This window comes from Hypanus sabinus, chromosome 22, assembly GCF_030144855.1.
Source record: "Hypanus sabinus isolate sHypSab1 chromosome 22, sHypSab1.hap1, whole genome shotgun sequence".
In the NCBI taxonomy this organism is placed as follows: Eukaryota; Metazoa; Chordata; class Chondrichthyes; order Myliobatiformes; family Dasyatidae; genus Hypanus; species Hypanus sabinus.
Window position 1 is genome coordinate 24,840,388 of NC_082727.1, and position 20,572 is coordinate 24,860,959.

The following is a 20,572-nucleotide window of genomic DNA, read 5'->3' on the forward strand; positions in this document are numbered from 1 at the left end:
CCTCTCCCTGGATATCCCCTTGCTGTTGATGTATGTATAGAATGCCTTGGGGTTCACCTCAATCGCACTTGCCAAGGGATTTTCATGGTCCCTCCTGGCTTTCCTAATCCCCTTGTTTAATACCTTTCCGGCTTCTTTATATTCCTCATGTGCTCCGTTTGATCCTGACTTCTGAAGCTTTACATAACTTTTTTTCTTTTCCTTCTTGACTAAATTCATCACCTCTCTAGACATCCAAGGTTCACTAATCTTTCCACCCCCTCCTTCCTTCTGACGGGAACATACCTTCCCTGTGCTCTGTGCAATTGAACTTAGAACACCCTCCATATATCTGATGTGGACTTGCCAGAAAAAAAGGTGTTCCTAATTAACTCTTAGTTTCTGCCTAATGCCATCGTAATTTGCCCTACTCCAATTTTAAACTCTCTCTCAAGGACCATGCCTACCCTTATCTATGGTGATCCTGAAAGTTAAGGAGTTGTGGTCACTGTTCCCTAACTGCTCACCCACTGAAAGACCAGACTCATTACCCAAACAGATCCAGTACAGTCCCTCCTCTTTTCAAAAGTTCACGTATTTAAGAAGCCCTTCTGGGTAGGATTAATAATGGGACAATGGGGCCGGTACCATCCTTCACAACCCCAGGGGTGCATAGAACCTCGGCACATAATGGTTCTTGGTGCCCACGTATTTGGGTTCCACGCACCGTCTGATGCAGCCACGCACAAAGGTAGTCTTCAGGAAGAGGACAACGTTGGGTAGGTTGCCTAGGGACAATGGAATTCAGATTGTTCAGGTGAATAATTGCACTACTTTTTTTTATTAAACAAAATATACTTTATTCAAAAATAAAATTATATACAATAAACCATTCAATGACTTTCAATCCTTTACAACACTGTTTCCATTACAGTCTTTACATTTTCACACTTTTCGCCACCCACGTGGCACTCTGTTATTCCATATTTACATTCCGTTATTGAGGGGTATACATCCCGCGCCCCTACCCCTTAACTCCCACGGGAGAAGGACTCTAGACTGTGGTCCTTCCCCACCGGGCCCTTGCGGTGGCTGCACCGAGTTTGCGTCCCTCAGCACGTATTCCTGCAGCCGAGAATGTGCCAGTCGGCAGCATTCCCTCACGGACGTCTCCGTGTGCTGGCAGACCATCAAGTTTCAGGCCGACCAAAGAGCGTCTTTCACTGAGTTGGTGATCTGCCAGCAGCACCGGATGTTGGTCTCGGTGTGCGTCCCTGGGAACAGCCCGTAGATCAGAGAGTCCTCTGTTACGCAGCTGCTGGGGATGAACCTCGACACTGTCCCTTCCATCCTCCTCCACACCTTCTCTGCGAACCCACAGAGTGCTAAAAGGTGGGTCACCGACTCCTCCTCACTGCAGTCCTCCCGTGGGCAGAGGGGTGTGGAGACGACGTCCCGGGCGTACAGGAGGGAGCGGACTGGGAGGGCCCCTCTCACCACCAGCCAGGCGAGATCTTGGTGCCTGATGGTGAGGTCTGGCGATGAGCCCCTCCGAACCAGATCCCCAACACCCTCAGGTGATCAGCCCTGATGGGGAAGAGGACGCTGGATCGGTAGGGCCAGTTGCCACAGAGCATGGCTTCGCTCTTTGTACGGTTGACCCTGGCCCCCGATGCCTGCTCAAACTGTTCGCAGATGCTGATCAGCCTGCGAACTGACCTCGGATCAGAGAAGAAGACGGTGACGTCGTCCATGTCCAGAGGTTTTGACTTGTGTCCCTCCACTGCCTGATAGTGTCACCCCTCTTTTGCCCTCATCCCTCCTGATGGCTTCGGCAAAGGGTTCTATGCAGCACACGAACAAGACAAGGGAGAGAGGGCAGCCCTGCCTGACTCCAGACCTGATGGGGAAGCTGTCTATTTCCCACCCGTTGACCTGGACTGCGCTACAGATGTCCGTGTAGAGCAGTTTGATCCAATTCCGGATTCCCTCCCCAAATCCCATTTTGGAGGGTACATCCACCATGTATGTGTGCGATATCCTGTCGACCAGGCAGGCGTCCACTCCACTGTCCTGCACGTAGGCGATGGTGTCCCTCAGCAGCGCGAGGCTGTCTGAGATCTTCCTGCCCGGTACAGCACAGGTTTGGTCCGGATGGATCACCTGCTCCAGTGCAGACTTGACCCTGTTGGCGATAGCCTTGGACAGGATCTTGTAGGCCACATTCAGGAGTGAGATGGGCCTCCAATTTCTAATGTCTTCCCCCTCCCCTTTATGCTTGTAGATGAGGGTGATGATGCCCTGCTGCATGGATTCTGACATGCTGCCTGCCAGGAACGTAGCGTTGTACACTTCCAGCAGGTCGGGGCCCACCCGGTTCCACAAAGCCGAATACAACTCGACCGGTGAGCCGTCACTTCCGGGAGTCTTACCCGACTCAAAGGAACAGACGGAGCCAGTCAGCTCGTCCAGGGTCAGTGGCTGCTCCAGACTCTCCCGCTTGCCTCGTCTAAGACCTGCGTGACAGACGACAGGAAGCTGCGGGAGGCTGTGGAGTCTGTGGCCTTTTCTCCGTACAGACCGGCATATAAGGACCTGCAGATCCTCAGTATGTCTGTCTGTGAGGATGCGACTGAGCCGTCCTCTTTCTTAAGGTTGTGGATCACAGAGCTCCCCCTGTGCACCTTTTGGAAGAAGAATCGTGAGCACGTCTCGTCCTGCTCCACGGTTTGGACCCTCGATCGGAAGATGATCTTGGAGGACTCGGCGGCAAAGTGCTGGGCCTGCCGGCCCCTCACCTACTGCAGTTTCTCCCTGACGTCCACCCCCTCGACTGCAGAAGGAGGAGTTGCTGCAACTCTGTCTGGAGTTTACGCAGTTCCCTCTGCCCCGCCTTGCTTTCTGGATGCCCTTGCAGATGAAGAACCTCTTGATGTTCTCCTTGGTGGCTTCCCACCAGTGAACCGGGGAACCAAAGAAGGCTTTCAAGGTTCTCCAACCTGTGTAATCCCTCTCTAGTTCCTCGATGTTCTCTGGGGTCAGCAGCTTGACATTCAGCTTCCACGTCCCCCTCCCTGCCTTCCGGTCCTCCCGCAGGAGGCAGTGGTCAGAGAGGAACACCGGTGTGACGTCGGTTGTTCTGACTGTGAGGGGCTCTGACAGGAAGAGGAAGTCAATCCGGGAATGGGCTGAGCCGTCCGATCATGTCGAGGTGGCTTGCGGCTGAGCTCCACCCGTGGGGGTGCCCAAGGCGTCGTGCAGCTTGGCCGTCTTCACCGTATCCATCAGGAGTCTGGCGGTACTGTCCAGCCTGCCGTCGGCGCTGCCGGATCGTCCAGCCGCATCAGTGGTGCAGTTGAAGTCTCTGGCCAGAACGACCGGCTGGGTCGTCACCAGCAGCGGTGGGAGCTGCTCGAGGACGGCCGGCTGCTCGCTACGCATGGGGGAGGCGTAGCCCCGGTATTTGACATTGATGCACCATCAATAACTCTCGGAGACTGGAAGTGAACGATAGGCTTTTATTAGCAGCAAAAAGGGAGCACGACATCTCGGAGACTGAGGGAGGAGCAGTGCCCCAATCGCCTTTATACCAGGGTCTGTGGGAGGAGCCACAGGAGCAGTCAGCAGAGGGGCGTGTCCAGACAGATGTACATGGTTTACCACAGACGTCTGCTATGAGGAGACGCCCGGCAACCACATCTTTGACTTGGGTGATTGCGAAGTTGCCTCCCCGTAGCAGAATCCCCAGGCCAGAAACACGACGGTTGTTTCCCCCCGACCACACCGACAAACCCCGGGTCCACCAACGCGACCACCTCCGGTAGTTGCGGAGGCGTGGCTGTCCGCACTCCTGGAGGAAGGTCACGTCGGCCTTCACCGAGTCCAAGTACTGGAGCGTGCTGACGCATCGCCCAGTACTCTTCAGACTTCGCACATTGACAGATGCCAGTGAAATGTCCGCCATTAAAGTTCTTTATTCCAGCAGCACGCTGTCCTTACCTTCGCAGACCTGAGCCTTCATGCCCACGGCCTCTGTGAAGTCCTTCACCTTCTGTGGGCTCAGGAACTGCAGGTTGTTCTCCCCTGGGTGTGGCAGTTCCTGTTCTGTGCCTGGGGGCTTGGTGAATCCCAGGCCTGCTGCCCCTTCAGGCTGCGAGGTGCCAGATGTGGCTCTGCTCCCGGGTTCCCGGAGCTGGGGGGTCTCTGATGGTCTCCGCCTCCTAAGCTTGTATCTGGGGGGTGGCCAGCAGACTTTCTTTCTCCTCCTCTTGGCTGGCTTTGACCACAGCTTCCTCTGCTGGGACTGCTGCTGGCCTCCCCCAGCTCCTTCCTCGTCTGACGTGAACAGGTTACCGGAGGCTGTGTGGTCCCCTGCCTTTCTCTTCACGGGCTCCTTCCGCTCCACCCTCTGTCATTTGGCTGGAGCTTTGTGGGCCTTCTTTCATTTGCCCACAACGCTCCAGCCTTCCTCCCCCTTGGCTCTCCCCTCCTCCATGGCCTCCTCCTCCTTTTCCTGTGGAGGGTCCTGGAGGGTCTGCAAAGGGGTGGGGCCCTCAGGGTGGCTGTGCCTTCTCTGCTGGCATCTTCCATCGCTTTGGGCGCCACCTCTGCAGGGGTGGTGGATACATCTGAACCTGCCGGGGCCCTTCCAGTGCCAGGTCACCTGAGCATGGGTGCCATCACATCTCGGACAGGCCCTGTACAGGTGGCCCCCTGTCTCCGCAGAGACTGCAGGACTTGGCCTGCATGCAGTCCTTGGTGAGGTGGCCCTCCACCTTACAGTTCTTGCAGATTATAGCCCTGCACTGGGCTGCAATGTGCCCTGTCTTGCTGCAGTTGTGGCACACCCTGGGTTGCCCAGCGTAGGCCATGTAGCCTCAGTTCCCTCCGATGGCAAAGACCGATGAGGGGGTGGATGACACAGCCGTTGGAGTCTACCTTCAGCTTTACCTTGACCTGCCGCTTGCTGGTCCAGAACCCCAGGCTGTCCTTCACATCCAGACTAGTTCCTACGCTCCCCACATACCGAGTGAGGAATGTAAGGATGTCGACCACTGGCACGTGTGGGTTGAACATCTGCACGGTGACCGTCCGTTCCTGCTGAGCAGCAGAAAAGAGGGGCTGTGCTTGCAGTAGCAACTGTGGCGCCTCTCTCCCCTTCTCCTGGAACAGCTGGAGCAGCTACTTCCACCCTGCGGGTTGTCGGAAGGTGACGTCGAAGAACCCAGCAAAGTCCTGGACGCAGTAGACGTCGTCGACTGTGAATCCACAGCAGTTCATCAAGACCTTCTGGATGAAGGTCTCCCTGGTGAAGCCGTTCCCCTCGCGCTGGCATCGCACTGTCAGCCGGACAGTGTTCTTGATGCCCGGGCCTTGGGCCAATGCGCTGTTGTCTTCAGCCATCCTGTTCACTGCTGTTGTCGTCATTGTTGGAAAGGGGTGTTAGATTGGGAGCCAATCAGCATTAGGATCCACCCCTGCGTCAGTGCAAAACCTTCTCCCTCTTCCGATCGTCGCGCGTCCCAAGGATACCACACTTGATCTTAGCCAAAAGGCCAAGAAGCAACTAGCTCTATTGCATTTGACCCTAATTCAAAGACGCTCAATTACCCATAAGAATACTGAACATTTTAGTCTAAGTAGCCACACATAATAGTAAAGGCCGTACAATTATCACTCAAATAATTACATTATTGTCACAAAAGAACAGTTGAAATTTTGTCTTTGTTTGAGTAGCAGAGCTTCTGAAGAAAATCAATAGCTGCAACTTGATGTGTTGGCTTTGTGAAAGTGATTTGTAAATAGCTGAAGGCCACCAACATCCAATCAAATCATAAAGGCTGAACAAGAAACTGGGAGAACAAGGATAAAAGTAATGAACTAGAAAATCTTGTCTGTCCTGTAAAGCCTCTGGGCCTGTGTTTACCTGAGGGGCTCTGGGAAAGTGTTCAACCTTTTTCACTTAATTAAGAGTCGGTATTCAGTTTAGAGTCTTTGAAAGGATTTCAGTTCTGCTTAGAGCTAAAATTGCACAACTTACAGTTACAGCACTGACCAGGCTGTATGTGCCTCTGACCATTTTCAAAAAAAAACTTGGAAAAGTTGAACCATTTCTATTTTGAAGAACAGTTGTGGTTTGCTTAAGGCTTCATGGTATAAATGAATTAAGCAAATTACAGCAGTTCCTTCAAGACTTTATCTCCAGTGATGTACATGGTAGGAAAAACTACATCTGACTGACTGCATTGGAAAAGCATAAATTTGGGAGCTTCTGGACGTTGAGTGTATGAAAACATTGTAAGGCCAATCTTTTTTCTTTAAGTAGTATCTTTAATGTTGTGTCTTTTGCATCTTTAATGATGCAGTACATCAGAAGGCACTTTATAGGAGTGTCATCAAACAGGGCCCTATTAGAAGATACTGGTTGGACAAGCTGATCTGAAGATTGATCACAGATGTAGGTTTTTTTTTAATCTCATAGGAGTGAGAGGGATGGAAAGATTTAAGGAATCTTTAAGAAAGCTTAGAGCAAAGCCAACTGTGACACTTTGATTGAATTCAGGGATGATAAGGAAACCAAAACTAGATTTCAAGAGCGAGATTCCCAGATGGTATGTTGCTTCCCACTCACCAAGGTCAGAGACATCTCGGATCGAGTCCACATCATCCTTAAGTGGGAGGGTGAGGTCCACGTCGATACCAAGGACATGGGTAGGAAAGGTGATGAGTTTCTGTAAAGTGACTTCAGGGAGTTAAGTGCAGAGCTAAAGGACAGGACATCCAGGGATGCTACCTGTGCCATGTGTTAGTGAGGCCAGAAATAGGAAGATTACACAGTTTAACAGGTGGCCAAGGAGATTCTCCAGGAGGAAGGGCTTCAGAATTTTGGAACATCGGGCTCTCTTCCAGGGAAGGTGGGACCTATACAGAAGGGACATTTTGCACCTGAACTGGAGGGGGATTAATATCCTAGTGGGAAGGTTTGCTCATGCTGCATGGGGAGAGGGAGGGTTTAAAATAGAGTTGTAGGGGGATGGGAGCCAGACCGCCAGAGTGGTCAGTGGAGTGGTTGTGGAGAAAGACTACATACAAAATCAGGAATCAAAAGGTCGAGCATGGTGGAACTAATGTTCTGAATTGTGCACATTTCAATGCAAGGAGTATTGGAGGAAAGGCAAATCAGCTTAGGACATGGATCAGCACAAATAATTATGACAGAGATGACCATATTAATAGGATTATATTATAGACCCAACAACAGTCTGCGGGATTGGAGGAGCAAATTTTTAGAGAGATCACAGACTGTTACCAGAAACATAAGGTTGTGATAATAGGTAAAGTTAGCTTTCCACCCATTAACTAGGACACCCTTACTGCAAAAGTGTTAGAATTTGCCAAATGAGTTCAGGAAAGTTTCCTTAATCAATACATTGAGGTCCCAACTAGAGAGAGTGAGAAACTAGTAAATGAGAGAGGGCAGGGAACAGAAGTCTGTGTAGGGGAACACTTTGCATCTAGTGATCATAATGCCATTAGTTTTAAGATAATTGTGGAGAAAGACAGTTCTGATTCTTGGGTTGAGATTCTAAAATGGAGAAAGGCCAATTTTGATGGTATTAGGAAGGATCTGGCAAGAATGGATTTGGACAAGTTGTTTCCTGGCAAAGGTGTAGTCAGTAAGTGGGAGGCCTTCAACAGTGAAATCTTGAAAGTGCAATGTTTGTATGTTCCTGTCAGAATAAAAGGGAAGGATAACGGGTTTAGCAAACCATAGTTTTCAAAAGATGTTGAAGCCCAGGTTAAGAGAAAGAAGGGGGTGCTTTGCAGGTATAGGCAGGAAGGAGCAAATGAGGTACTTGAGGAGTATAAGATATGCAAGAGAACACTTAAGAAGGAAACTGGAAGGGCTAAAAGAAGGGACAAGGTTGCTTTAGCAGACAAGGTGAAGGAGAATCCCAAAAGCTTCACAGATAAAGAACAAAAGTATAGTGAAGGATAAAACTCATCCTCCAGAAGAGCAGAACAGTTATTATTCATGGAGCCAAAAGAGATAGGGAGACCTTAAATGGATTGGTTGCATCTGTAAGATGGACACAGTGTCGATAGAAGTGAGGCAAAGCAGCTGTGAGGTCAGCGACCTTATACAGATTACAGAGTTGGATGTATTGCTGTCTTGAGGTAAATTAGGGTGGATAAGTCTCCAGGGCCTGACAAAGTGCTCCTTCAGACCTATCGGAGGCTAGTGCAAAAATGGCAGATGGAATTTAATGGAGACAAGTGTGAGGTGTTACACTTTGGAAGAACAAACCAGGGTAGGTCTCACATGGTGAATGGTAGGGTAACGAGGAGTGCAGTAGAACAGAGGAATCTGGGAATGCAGATCCATAATTCCTTGAAAGAGGCATCACAGGTAGGTAAGGTTGTAAAGAAAGCTTTTGACATGTTGACCTTTCTATATCAAAGTATTGAGTACAGGAGTTGGGATGTTATTTTGAAGTTGTATGAGATTTTGGAGAGGCCTTATTTGGAATATTATGTGCAGTTTTGGTCACCAACCAACAGGAAAGTTGTCAATAAGATTGAAAAAATGCTGAGAAAATTTACAAGGATGTTGCCAGGACCTGAGGAGCTGAGGTAGGGGGAAAGGTTGAAAAGATTAGGACTTTATTCCCTAGAGCGTAGAGGAATGAGGGGAGATTTGACAGAGATATACAAAATTATGAGGGATATATATAGGATAAATGCAAACAGGCTTTTTCCACTGAAGGTAGGTGAGACTAGAACTAGAGGTCATGGGTTAAGGGTGAAAGTTGAAATGTTTGATGAGAATATGAAGGGGAATTTCTTCACTCTGAGAGTAGTGAGAGTGTGGAATGAGCTGTCAGTGGAAGTGGTAGATGCGGGTTCAATTTCAAGACTTAAGAGAGATTTGGATGGATACATGGATGAGAGGGCATGGAGTGCTATATGGGGTGTGGGGTCAATAGTACTAGGCAGATGAATAGTTCTGCATGGACTAGATGGGCCAAAGGGCACGTTCCTGTGCTTGATGTTCTATGACTCTATGAGTGCAGAGAACGCTGAAATTATAGGAACTGGAAGATGCAAAGATACTTGGGATGGAACAGCTTTTTGTTGTATTGGAAAGATCCTAATCCTACGCTTGCTGCCATAAACACTCTTATACACACACACACAAATGACTGATGCCTTTACTAATACTAATACTTCAATCTCTCTTCACACACCTTCTCCTTGACTCTTTCTATCATCTGTAACTATGTGTGTCCGATAATGGAAACCCTAGCAGTTACACAAAGGCCTGAATTTCCAGGGTGATATAAAACAATCTGGAAATGATCACTATTGTGCTTCTGATTTTCGGTCATATAAATCTGAAAGAAATGGCATCATGCAGTTGAATTTCTTGCCAGATGAACTGTGGGACCTGAAGCAAAGGCAGGTGGACAGTGAAGGCATTTAATGAATCTCTTAAAACTTGCAAAATCCAACGGTGTTCATTCATTTTAGCTGGAGCCAGGTTGCCCCGTATCAGATCTATTGAAAACAATTCACGTGCTTTGTTTCAAGAATTCCAATAACCATTCAATTACTGTACTTATGTGCTATAATTGAAGGATTGAAGAGCAGATGAAAGATTAACATGTATATCAAAACATACAGTGAACTGTGTTGCTTACGTTGGGGATGTGCTGGAGCAACCCATGAGTATTGCCATGCTTCCTCTGCTGACATAGCATGCCCTCAAATTTACTAACCAAATAATTAGATGAACTATTTAAAAAAGTTGCTACAGGATATAGAAAAATAGCAGTGTGGAATGGACAAAGACCTAATAAGAAAATGCAATGAAATATTGCTGTTCTTCCATTTCTGAGAACTGCAATGTTTGTGCACTCATGTGCTTAGTTGGTATTTGTGATCTGGTAATCACTATCTCAGTAAAGCCAACACAGGTTAGGTTTCTCCAGAATTAATCAAAGATTTAATGCATTAAACCATAGCCGCTGCATTGCAGCAGAGCTGAATGGGTACAAGCTCTTAATGGTGAAAATGTGTTTGTCTGGAAAAGTACTGGGGTAAAAGTTATGATAAATTTTTGAAGGAATTTGAAGAATACAAAAAGGGGTTCACTCAATCAGACCAGTTCAAGCCTGCTTAGCCAGGTCACAAAATGGTGACCGCAGGAACAGTCTCACAAAGTGCCAGCCCCATTCCTTGACCAGATGGCAAGAATAAAGACATTTGTTTTGTAAACTTTCACAGTCCTTGACTGACTCCTGTCTGATGAATTTAATTCTTCCTGGCCAACACAGCTTCCTCCTGGATAACAATGTTTTTGATGTTGCTGTCAACCGCATAAGAGGTTGATAATATGATAATGATATCTTTGATAATCTGATAATATGATAATCTTTCCAAAATAACATATGGATGATAAGGAAGGCTGTGGGAATAGGGAAGTAAATTGCTTGCTTCAGAATTCCCCACTCTTTGTGCATCTTCTGCAGTATCAGTATTTTGGCGACTGGCCCAGTTAATTTTCTGTTTCGTTGGTGACCCCGAGATATTGATGGTGGGGATTCAGTTCAAGGTACATTTATTATCAAAGCATGTATGCAGTATACAACTCTGTGATGAGTTTGTCACTGGAAGGTCAAAAGGAGTCGCTTAGATTCTCTCTCAAAGGCAATCATGATTTCTAGGCAGAGGTAGTGTCACAGCTGCAGAAAAGGAGGAAGTCACGGAGGGATTGTCCACCGAGTCTCTGTTGGTGGAAGTTAGAAACAGGAAGGGGTCAATAACTCTACTGGGTGTTTTTTGTAGACCACCCAATAGTAACGGGGTCATCGAGGAGCAGATATGGAGACAGATTCTGGAAAGGTGTAATAATAACAGTGCTGTGGTGGGAGATTTTACTTCTCTAAATATCGATTGGCATGTGCCTAGAGCGAGAGGTTTAGATGAGGTGGAGTTTGTTCGGTGTGTTCAGGAAGGTTTCTTGACACAATATGTAGATAAGCACACAAGAGGAGAGGTATCTGGTATTGGGAAATAAACCTGGTCAGGTGTCAGAGCATTTTGGAGGTAGTGATCACAATGATCCTTTACTGTAGCATTGGAGAGGGATAGGAACAGACAAGTTAGGAAAGTGTTTAATTGGAGTAAGAGGAAATATGAGGCTATCAGGCAGGAGCTAGGAAGCATAAATTGGAAACAGATGTTCTCAGGGGAACGTATGGAAGAAATGTGGCATATGGTCAGGGGATATTTGCGTAGGGTTCTGCATAGGTACGTTATAATGAGACAGGGAAAGGATGGTAGGGTACAGGAACCTTGGTGTACAAAAGCTGTTGTAAATCTAGTCAAGAAGAAAAGAAGAGCTTACAATAGGTTCAAAAAACCAGGTAATGATAGAGATCTAGAAGATTATAAGGCGAGCAGGAAGGAGCTTAAGAAATAAATTAGGAGAGCCAGAAGGGACCATGAGAAGGCCTTGGTGGACAGGATTAAGGAAAACCCCAAAGCATTCTACAAGTATGTGAAAAGCAAGAGGATAAGACATGAAAGAATAGGACCGATCAAGTGTGACAGTGGAAAAGTGTGTATGAAACAGGAGGAGATAGCAGAGATACTTAACGAATACTTTGCTTCAGTATTCTCTATGGAAAAGGATCTTGGTGATTGTAGGGATGACTTACAGTGGACTGAAATACCTACGTGCTCAGGCTTTAAGGAAAAGGATGCGCTGGAGCTTTTGGGAAGTGCCAAGTTGGATAAGTCACCAGGACCGGATGAGATGTACCCCAGGCTACAAGAGAGGTGAGGGAGGAGATTGCTGAGCCTCTGGCGATGATCTTTGCATCATCAATGGGGATAGGAGAGGTTTCCAAGGATTGCAGGGTTGCAGATGTGGTTCCCTTATTCAAGAAAGGGAGTAGAGATAGTCCAGGAAATTATAGACCAGAGAATCTTACTTCAGTGGTTGGTAAGTTGATAGAAAAGATCCTGAGAGGCAGGATTTATGAACATTTGGAGAGGCGTAATATGATTATTCCTTTCTCGGAGGAAGGTTGTGCTTTACGAGCCTGAATGAATTTTTTGAGAATGTAACTAAACATATTGATGAAGTTAGAGCAGTAGTTGTAGTGTTAATGGATTTCAGCAAGGCATTTGTTAAGGTACCCTATGCAAAGGTTATTGAGCAAGTAAGGAGGCATGGGATCCAAGGGGACATTGCTTTGTGGGTCCAGAACTGGCTTGCCCACAGAAGGCAAAGAATGGTTGTAGATGGGTCATATTCTGATGGAGGCCAGTGACTAATGTAAGCTTACTGATGACACAAAGGCTGGGGGTGTTGTGGATAGTGTGGAGGGCTGTCAGAGGTTACAGCAGGACATTGATAGGATGCAAAACCGGGCTGAAAAGTAGCAGATGGAATTCAACCCAGATAAGTGTGAGATGGTTCATTTTGGTAAGTCAAACATCATGGCAGAATATAGTACTAACGGTAAGATTCTTGGTAAGGCTCCACGCAATCGGCAATCGCCTCTGATCTGGGCCGACATTTATGTGCCGGGCAGCACCTAATTAATTAGGTTGTTTATTTCAGCTTTTTTCTTAGAGATGCACTGGGTGCATTCCGGCTACCGCTGGACCTCTGCATGCTTCGCGGCCCGGTATCAGTCTGCGGTTCAGAGGTTGGGGACCATTGCTATAATGGTCCATGTTCTTGTCAGGATGCTGGTACAGGGATCCAGTCACAGACCCAGTACTGTGCACAGAGTGATATTAATTGAGTAACAAATCCCGAGGTGCAAACAAAGTTGGTGTCAAAGTTCAGGTAGAGATCAAAACATCCAGAGAAATCCAAAAACCAGAATCAGTAAACAGGCAGAGTCGATATTCAGACAAGTAGAGTCCAGATACAGAAGCTGGAAAGACTCAGGAAAATTCATTGGTACAATCTGGCAACAAGCAGGTGAAAACACAGGACTGAAATACACTGAGCAATAAACAGAGAGGCAGATGATAGGTGGAGCACAATGAGACACAGGTGGCAGCAATACAGGTAATAATGAGAGACAGATGAGAGACGGAGTACTCAGTGATACAGGGACAAGAGGAGAGCAGGAGCGGGGCTAGGAGCACATGGCAATACAAAACCACAGACTGACAGCTGGGGGAAGCACACAACAAATAGAGTTCAACTGGAGGCACTGACAGTTCTATGGATAAGTGAATGTAAAGGAAGAATGGGTAAAGAGTTGGGAGCTGGGGTAAGTAGAAAACTCCTTTTGAAGACCAGACTTTAATGAGTGCGAGTCTGTTGGGGAGAACTGGCTTCCTTCTGCTTTGCAGCTTCTGTGGATCTGCAATTTGCAAAGATTGACACTTGATCTGTTAAATCTGCATTTCCATGGCCCATCTGATCTGTAAATAGATTTGTGCTCCTGCTCCAACACACAACTGGGACTCGATTACACTCATCGCTGAGATTTCTCTGTGCTGACCTCTGAGCATTTTACCACAATGTTGTATCAGATTACAGATTGCTGGCCACAGTGTATAAATACAATCCACATGAAAGATTCAGATAAGGTCGTTGTCAGCTGTCAGATGAAACTGTAATAAGCACATTGATTGCAAGGTAAAATGAATCTTCGTAGCCTTTTCTGAATTCTGTAGCAGGAGATAGGCAGTGGATTTTCAAACTGTCCTTTGCTCTCAATTGCCTGCTCATGATTAGCCACTCAAATCTCCAGGGACTGATGTTTGATGATGTAGTTTGTCATTACCAGCTCCTCTGGCCAACAAGTACTGAATTCATAACTTATCTCATTGCCTACATTGTTGAAGGGTAACACCTTATTTATTTGACATTTAGAATCATAGAGCATGGATCATGACCAGTTAAACTCATACCGGCTCATTGGAAGAATCTGAAAATCCAACACACTGGGACTTTGGTGCTGGGCCAACTATTATTCTGGACTATTAGACGTTACTCCTATTAATATGCCAATGCACCTTTATTCCAAGTCTTTCAATGTTACACAGAGTGCTATTTCTTTTTTTCCAGAGAGCCTAATTAGCTTACAGTGAGTGGGAAATATCCAGACCCTATTTCCAGCCACAGAACGACCAACATTTTTGACTGTTTACATTCCAGACCCTGATACCAGCTCTCACCACACACCTGACCGTGTCGACCCTCACCCTGGCTGCTTGCCCTGCTTGTACCTTGGTTCTTGTTCCGGGCTCACGTGAGCCATTCTTCATTAGCCTAGGTTATCCAACAGGATTTCTGAACAACGGGTTGCCGGATCTTTGGAGTTTTACTTGACTCAGTCCCGTAGCTCAACCCTGACCTCTGCTGCTGTCTGTGTGGAGTTTGCATGCTCTCTGGGTGCTCTGATTTCCTCCCACATCCCAAAAACTGTGCAGAGTGTTAGACGAACTACCCACTGTAGAAATTCCCCAGAGTACAGGTGAGTAAAGTGGCCAACATACCTGGTATGGGGTGGGGGTGAGATGTGGGGAGAATAAAAAATGGGACTATTGCAAGATTCGATTGTGTCAACATATCTGATGATCTATTCTGGGCTCAACATATTATTCAATTACAAAGAAGGCATGCCAGCAGCTACATTTCACTAGGAGCTTGAAGTGATTTGGTATTTCACCATAGACTCTAGCAAATTTCTACAGAAGGACTGTGGAGAGCATTCTGACGGGTATGGAGGGGTCACTGCACAGGATCAGAAAAAGCTGTAAACTGGTGTAAACTCAGCCAGTTTCATCATGGTTACGATCCTCCCACCACTGAGGGCATCTTCAAAAGGCAATGCCTCAAAAAGGCAGCATCCATCATTAAGAAGCCCCACCACCCTGAATATGCCCTCTTCTCATTATTACCATCAGGGAGGAAGTGCACTCACTCAATGTTTTAGGAGCAGCTTCTGCCCCTTGCCATTAGATTTTTGAATGCCCGTGAATCCATGAACACTAACTCACTATCTATTTATGTTTTATATATTTCTTTTTGCAATTTATAGCATACTTTATGTATTGCATTGTACAGCTGCCACAACATTTGTCGGTGACATGAAGCCAGATTCTGCTTCGTGATCCATTGTTGCAATGAAAATCTGCTCTGCTACAACGTCGCATCATCTTGATAAGACTGCTGGAAGAACATAAGCCAAGCCTTGAGCAGTGCACATGAAATGCTGGAGGAACTCAGCAGGTTAGGCAGCATCTGGAGAGGGAAGCAAACAAGCGACCCTTTGGGCTGAGACCCTTCATCATTTGGTTGGATCCAGATGATGTGGGTGAGGTTCTTAATGAGTAGTTTACATCAGTATGTACTGAAGAGAAGGCCATGGAGGACAGGGGGATCAGTACTGAGTGTATCCATATGCTAGGGCATTTCCAGGTGAAAGAAAAGGTAGTTCTCAGTCTCTTAAAAAGCATTAAGGTGGATGAGTTCCTAATGGGTCTTATTGAGAGAGGCAAGAGATGAGATTGCTGGGAATGTGCTGTCTGGGTGGTGGTAGAGGCAGATACATCAGGAACTTTTAAGAGATGTTTCGATAGACACATGACTGTGAGGGATATGGAAGGATATGGTCTGGAAACTTGTATGATGTATAGCTCCGGGGATGTGCTCCCAATGGTTTTTTTTCCAGTTAGTATGGGTTTTTTTTTTAGTTAGTAGGGTTTCTTATTTTCCCTTTTTCTTTCAAAAAAATATTCTTAACACTTTATTTTCTCATTATTATTGATATATTGCTTAGCTTTGCTAATCAGTTATTTGCTAATTTAATTCCTTATTGTACATAATGATACATTGACTTACTGTATCTTATTTTTGTTAATCTTAAATAATAATTAATAAAAAAGATTTTAAAATGGAAATGGAAGGGTATGGACATTGTGTAGGCAGAATAGTTTAGTTGGCTATTTGCTTACTAATTTAACCGGTTCAGCACAACATGGTTGACAGAGGGTCCTGTTCCTGTGTAGTAGAGTTCTATGTTCTAAGTAGCCACAGATTCCCAAGAAATTGTGTGTTCATAGGTTAGAGGAGTGAGAGTGGGAAGGGGTTGCATAGTTGTAAACTTTCCAGGGTGATTGTAGTTTCCAGGAGCTGATGATTTTTTCCAGTTTGACGGACGTGCAATGTGGGGAGGAGCAGAGAGCAAAACTTGACATCAGTTTTTTGCAGGAGGAGTTGAATAAAAACACAGGGTGATTAGACATCAGCTGTGGATAAAGTTGTTGAGAGCACATCTCCAGTTCTATGTATAGTATTGATCACCCTATTTCAAGAAGGCTATTTATACATTAGAAGCAAACCAGAGATAGTCTACTAGACGAATACCCATAAATAGAGTATTACAGGCACTTTGGCCCACAATGTTGTGCCGACCTTTTAATTAACTCTAAGATCAATCTAATCTTCCCTCTACATAGCCCTCCATGTCTATCATCAATGTGCCTACCTAAGAGTTTCTTAAGTGCTCCAAATCTATCTGACTGGGTGAAGCTGACAGAGGAAGTGAGTTATCTTATGAGAGAAGGTGGGACTGGCTACAATCGTATCCACTGGAGTTCAGAAGAATGAAAGGGGTCTTTATTGAAAGATACACGATGTTGATGGGTCTTTAATGTTGGATGTAGAGAGCATATTTTTATTAAAATCGAGAAACGTTGTCTCCATTTCAAAAAGTAAGGGCTGCCCAATGAAGACAGAGTTGAGGTAAATCTTTTCCCTCTGGGAGTGAAGTGTCTTTGAAACTCTTCCTCAAAAGGTGGTGTGAGAAGGGACTTTGTATATATTAAAGACAAAGTTTCTTAAAAATCAGGAGGGTGAAAATGTTACTATGGGCTGACTGTTATACGGAGCTGAGGTTATGATCAGATCTGCCAATTGGATTCCTTATTCACCCTTTTATCCCTCCCAGCTTCTCAATTCAACCCCCTCCCTTACCCACCCACCATCCCCTTCACCTGGTCTCACTTATCACCTGCCAGCTTGTACTCTGCCCTCACCCTCCTAGTTTGGCTTCTTCCTCTTCCTTTCCAGTCGTGATAATGGATCCCAGTCCTCCATAGCTGTTGTCTGGCCTGCTGATTCCCGTCAGCATTTGGTATGTGTTGCATTCAATGATGAGGTTAGTTTGACGGCTCGAGCAGCCTGCATCTTTCCAGATGTTCTTTATATTAATTTAAGAATTATTCACTGCGTAAATCAGACCATCCCCCTCGTTTCCCACCATGTTCGCTTTTTAGCTGCTCTGTTCACACAAGAGGATGTTTATGCTATTTAGCATACTAAGATATGCTAATTTCAAGTTACACTTGGCTCCACCGGGTATAGTTTACAGACCAACTGCAGAATTAGACCAGCAATTTAATGTGTCAATTACAAGAATGTCCAGGCTCAAATCATTCTGAATGGTAATCCCCATTTTTGCCAAGCCCCGTGTCTGATGGCACTGCAGATCAATCTCACACCTTTCCTCAATCTAACCCAACACCTTATCTACCCTCTATATAGCTCAGATCCTGGAGTCCCTCTCAATTGTACCTGAAATCCTCCAAACCTTCTCAGTGCAAGTCACAGAATCCACCTCCTGGGGGGGGGGGGGGGCTGCTCAAAAGTTGGACCCTCCCCTCTGTATAACCCCAATCCTTCCTCATGGCACCTAATGCCCACACACTTAATTAATAATTATGTGATCACTTGGGGGTCATTGCCTCAAGATTTGGAGGACTAGATTTCAGAAGGAGATGAGGAGAAACTGCTTATCCCAGGGAGTGGTGGATCGCCACCGGATCTGGGATGTTAGGATGGATCCCTTATGGAGAACGCCTGTGCGCGACTTTATTTAAGGAGGGGAAGCTGATGTATGGTCCAACAGATTGAGGCACTTAATATCCCCGATCTCATAAGACGCTTACTTAACATACCCTGACCCCCACAAAACTTCCCTTCAATTTATCTCAACCCCAAGCCCCTTTGTCAATGTTCCCCAATTCCCAGCCAGCCCTTTTATGCGATGCTGCATAGATCCATCTTTAACGCAGTCGAACCCAACAGCTCCCTTTTCAGTGGAGCTTAACCCAATTCCAATCGCCCACCCCATCCCCTGGAGTCCGCAGCGCAAGCTCTCCCTGATCCAAACATCGCTGTGCGCTGCTGTCTTTTGGGTCGCCAGTAAGTTGAGCTGCACGCGTCCCGGCAGCTGCCCCGTTTATCCGGATGATCGTGTGACAACAGCCGCCTGCAGCCGCTCTTCCCGCTGGAGCTGACCCAGCCGTGTCGCTAGCATCCATCCTTCCCTACTGCCCAGCCCACTCCGATCGCATCTCCTCCGGCGCTCTTCCCAGCTGTTCCTGCCCAGACTCCTGTCCTCCGAGCAACAGACCACTTCAACCCTGTGTTTATTCAAGCTCGCCGTTAGACTTGACAGCTCTGCTAAAACTTTCTGCAAACTGCAACTCAAGCCTCCTGCAGGAGCCGAACAAACGGTCGTGGTGAGTTTGATTTTACCTCTCCGCAAGTTTGTGGTGAAGATTATCAATAAATCGTTCAGCAGCCAATAGTGAAAAAGCGCTCGGAATAAGTACTGTACTTGAATTGTCTCTCTCTAATGGGGACGGTGGAAGCAGAATACTTGACTGATTTATGGTAAAAGACGCACGGTCTAACAGACTTGTCTTTGTAACGTTGTCTCTCTGAACACACACACACACACACACACACACACACACACACACACACACACACACACACACACACACACACACACACACACACACACACACACACACACACACACACACACACACACCACAGTAGGCCAAAGGCAGTATGGTTTTCTTAAGGGGAAATCATACCTGACCAGTCTGTTGGAATTCTTTGTGGAAATAACAGGCAAGATAGGCAAAAGAGTGGGAATAACGGTGGCCTATTCTGGTTGGCAGCCGGTGACTAGTGGTGCTCTGCAGGGGTTGGTGTTGGGACCCCTTCTTTTCACATTGTATGTCAACGATTTGGATGACAGAATTGATGGTTTTGTGACCAAGTTTGCAGACGATACAAGGGTAGGTGGAAGAGCAGGTAGTGTTGAGGAAGCGCGGAGTCTGCAAGAGGGACTTAGACAGATTGGGAGAATGGGTGGATGGAATATACTGTCTGGAAGTGTATGATCATGCACTTTGATAGAAGGAATAAAAATGTGGACAATTTTCCAAATGGGGAGAAAATTCAAAATTCTGAGGTGCAAGGGGACTCCCTACAGATTAACTAGTAGGTTAAATCAGTAGTAGGAAAGGGAAATGAATGTTGACATTCATTTCGAGAGGACTGGACTACTAAGAGCAAGGAGGTAGTGCTGAGGCTTTATAAGGCATTGGCCAGACAATACTTGGAATACTGTGAGCAGTTTTGTGCCTCATATCTGAGAAAGGATGTGCTGGTATTAGAGAGGGTCCAGAGGAGGTTTATGAGGAATGAAAGAGATGAACTACAAGGAGCGTTTGTTGGCTCTGAGCCTTTACTTGCTGGGTTTTAGAAGAATGAGGGGGATCTCATTGAAACCTATTGAATATTGAAAGGCTTAAATAGAATGGATGTCTATAGGATGTTTTCTATAGTGGATGAGTCTGGAACCAAAAGGCACGCCCTAAGAATATAGGACATCCATTTAGAACAGAGATAAGGAGGAATTTCTTCAGCCAGAGTGGTGAATCTGTGGAATTCATTACCGTGGATGGCTGTGGAAGGCAGGTCATTGAGTTTATTTAAAGTAGAGGCTGACGGGTTTTTGATTATTCAGGGCATCAAAAGTTATGGAGAGAAGGTGGGAGAATGGGATTGAGAAGGACAGTAATTCAGCCATGATGAAATGGTGGAGCCAACTTGATGGGCTGAATCACCAGTCTGCTCCTTTGACACGGTCTTAGGGTCTAATTACACACACACACACAGAGTCATAGTCTGATCCGTGAAGTCTGCACTGCATTCCGGTTCACGGTCCGGTCTGTGTATTCTGGACTCCGGGTCTTCTGGCTGTCCCTTGTTTCAGTTGGGCTTAATCACAGACACCTGATGCTTGTCTTGGGGGCTGAGAATATAAGTGGCCCTGGGATTGAGTGTTGGTGCTGGTTTATCTTGTTGGTATCCTGTCCTTGTCTCTGTTGGGTAAGCCAGGCTGTCTTTGCTGTAACCCTGAGGCTGGACTGTTCCCTTCTCTTCCCCTTCTTTTTGTAGCCTTTGGCTTCCCCCCCCCCCCCCCCCCCCCACACACACTCCCACACACACTGACACTCTCACTCTCACTCTCTCTTTCTCTCTTATACACACACAGGCAAAACACTGACACTCCCATGTGGACACATGCACACTGCCATTCCCTTACACAGGCAAGCACACTGAACCTCTCTCATGCAGATACAGAGACATACAGACTAACTCTCTCTTACACACACACATGTTGATAAACTCACTCTGGCACACACACTGACACTTCTCACACAGAGACACATGGATTTGGCAGAG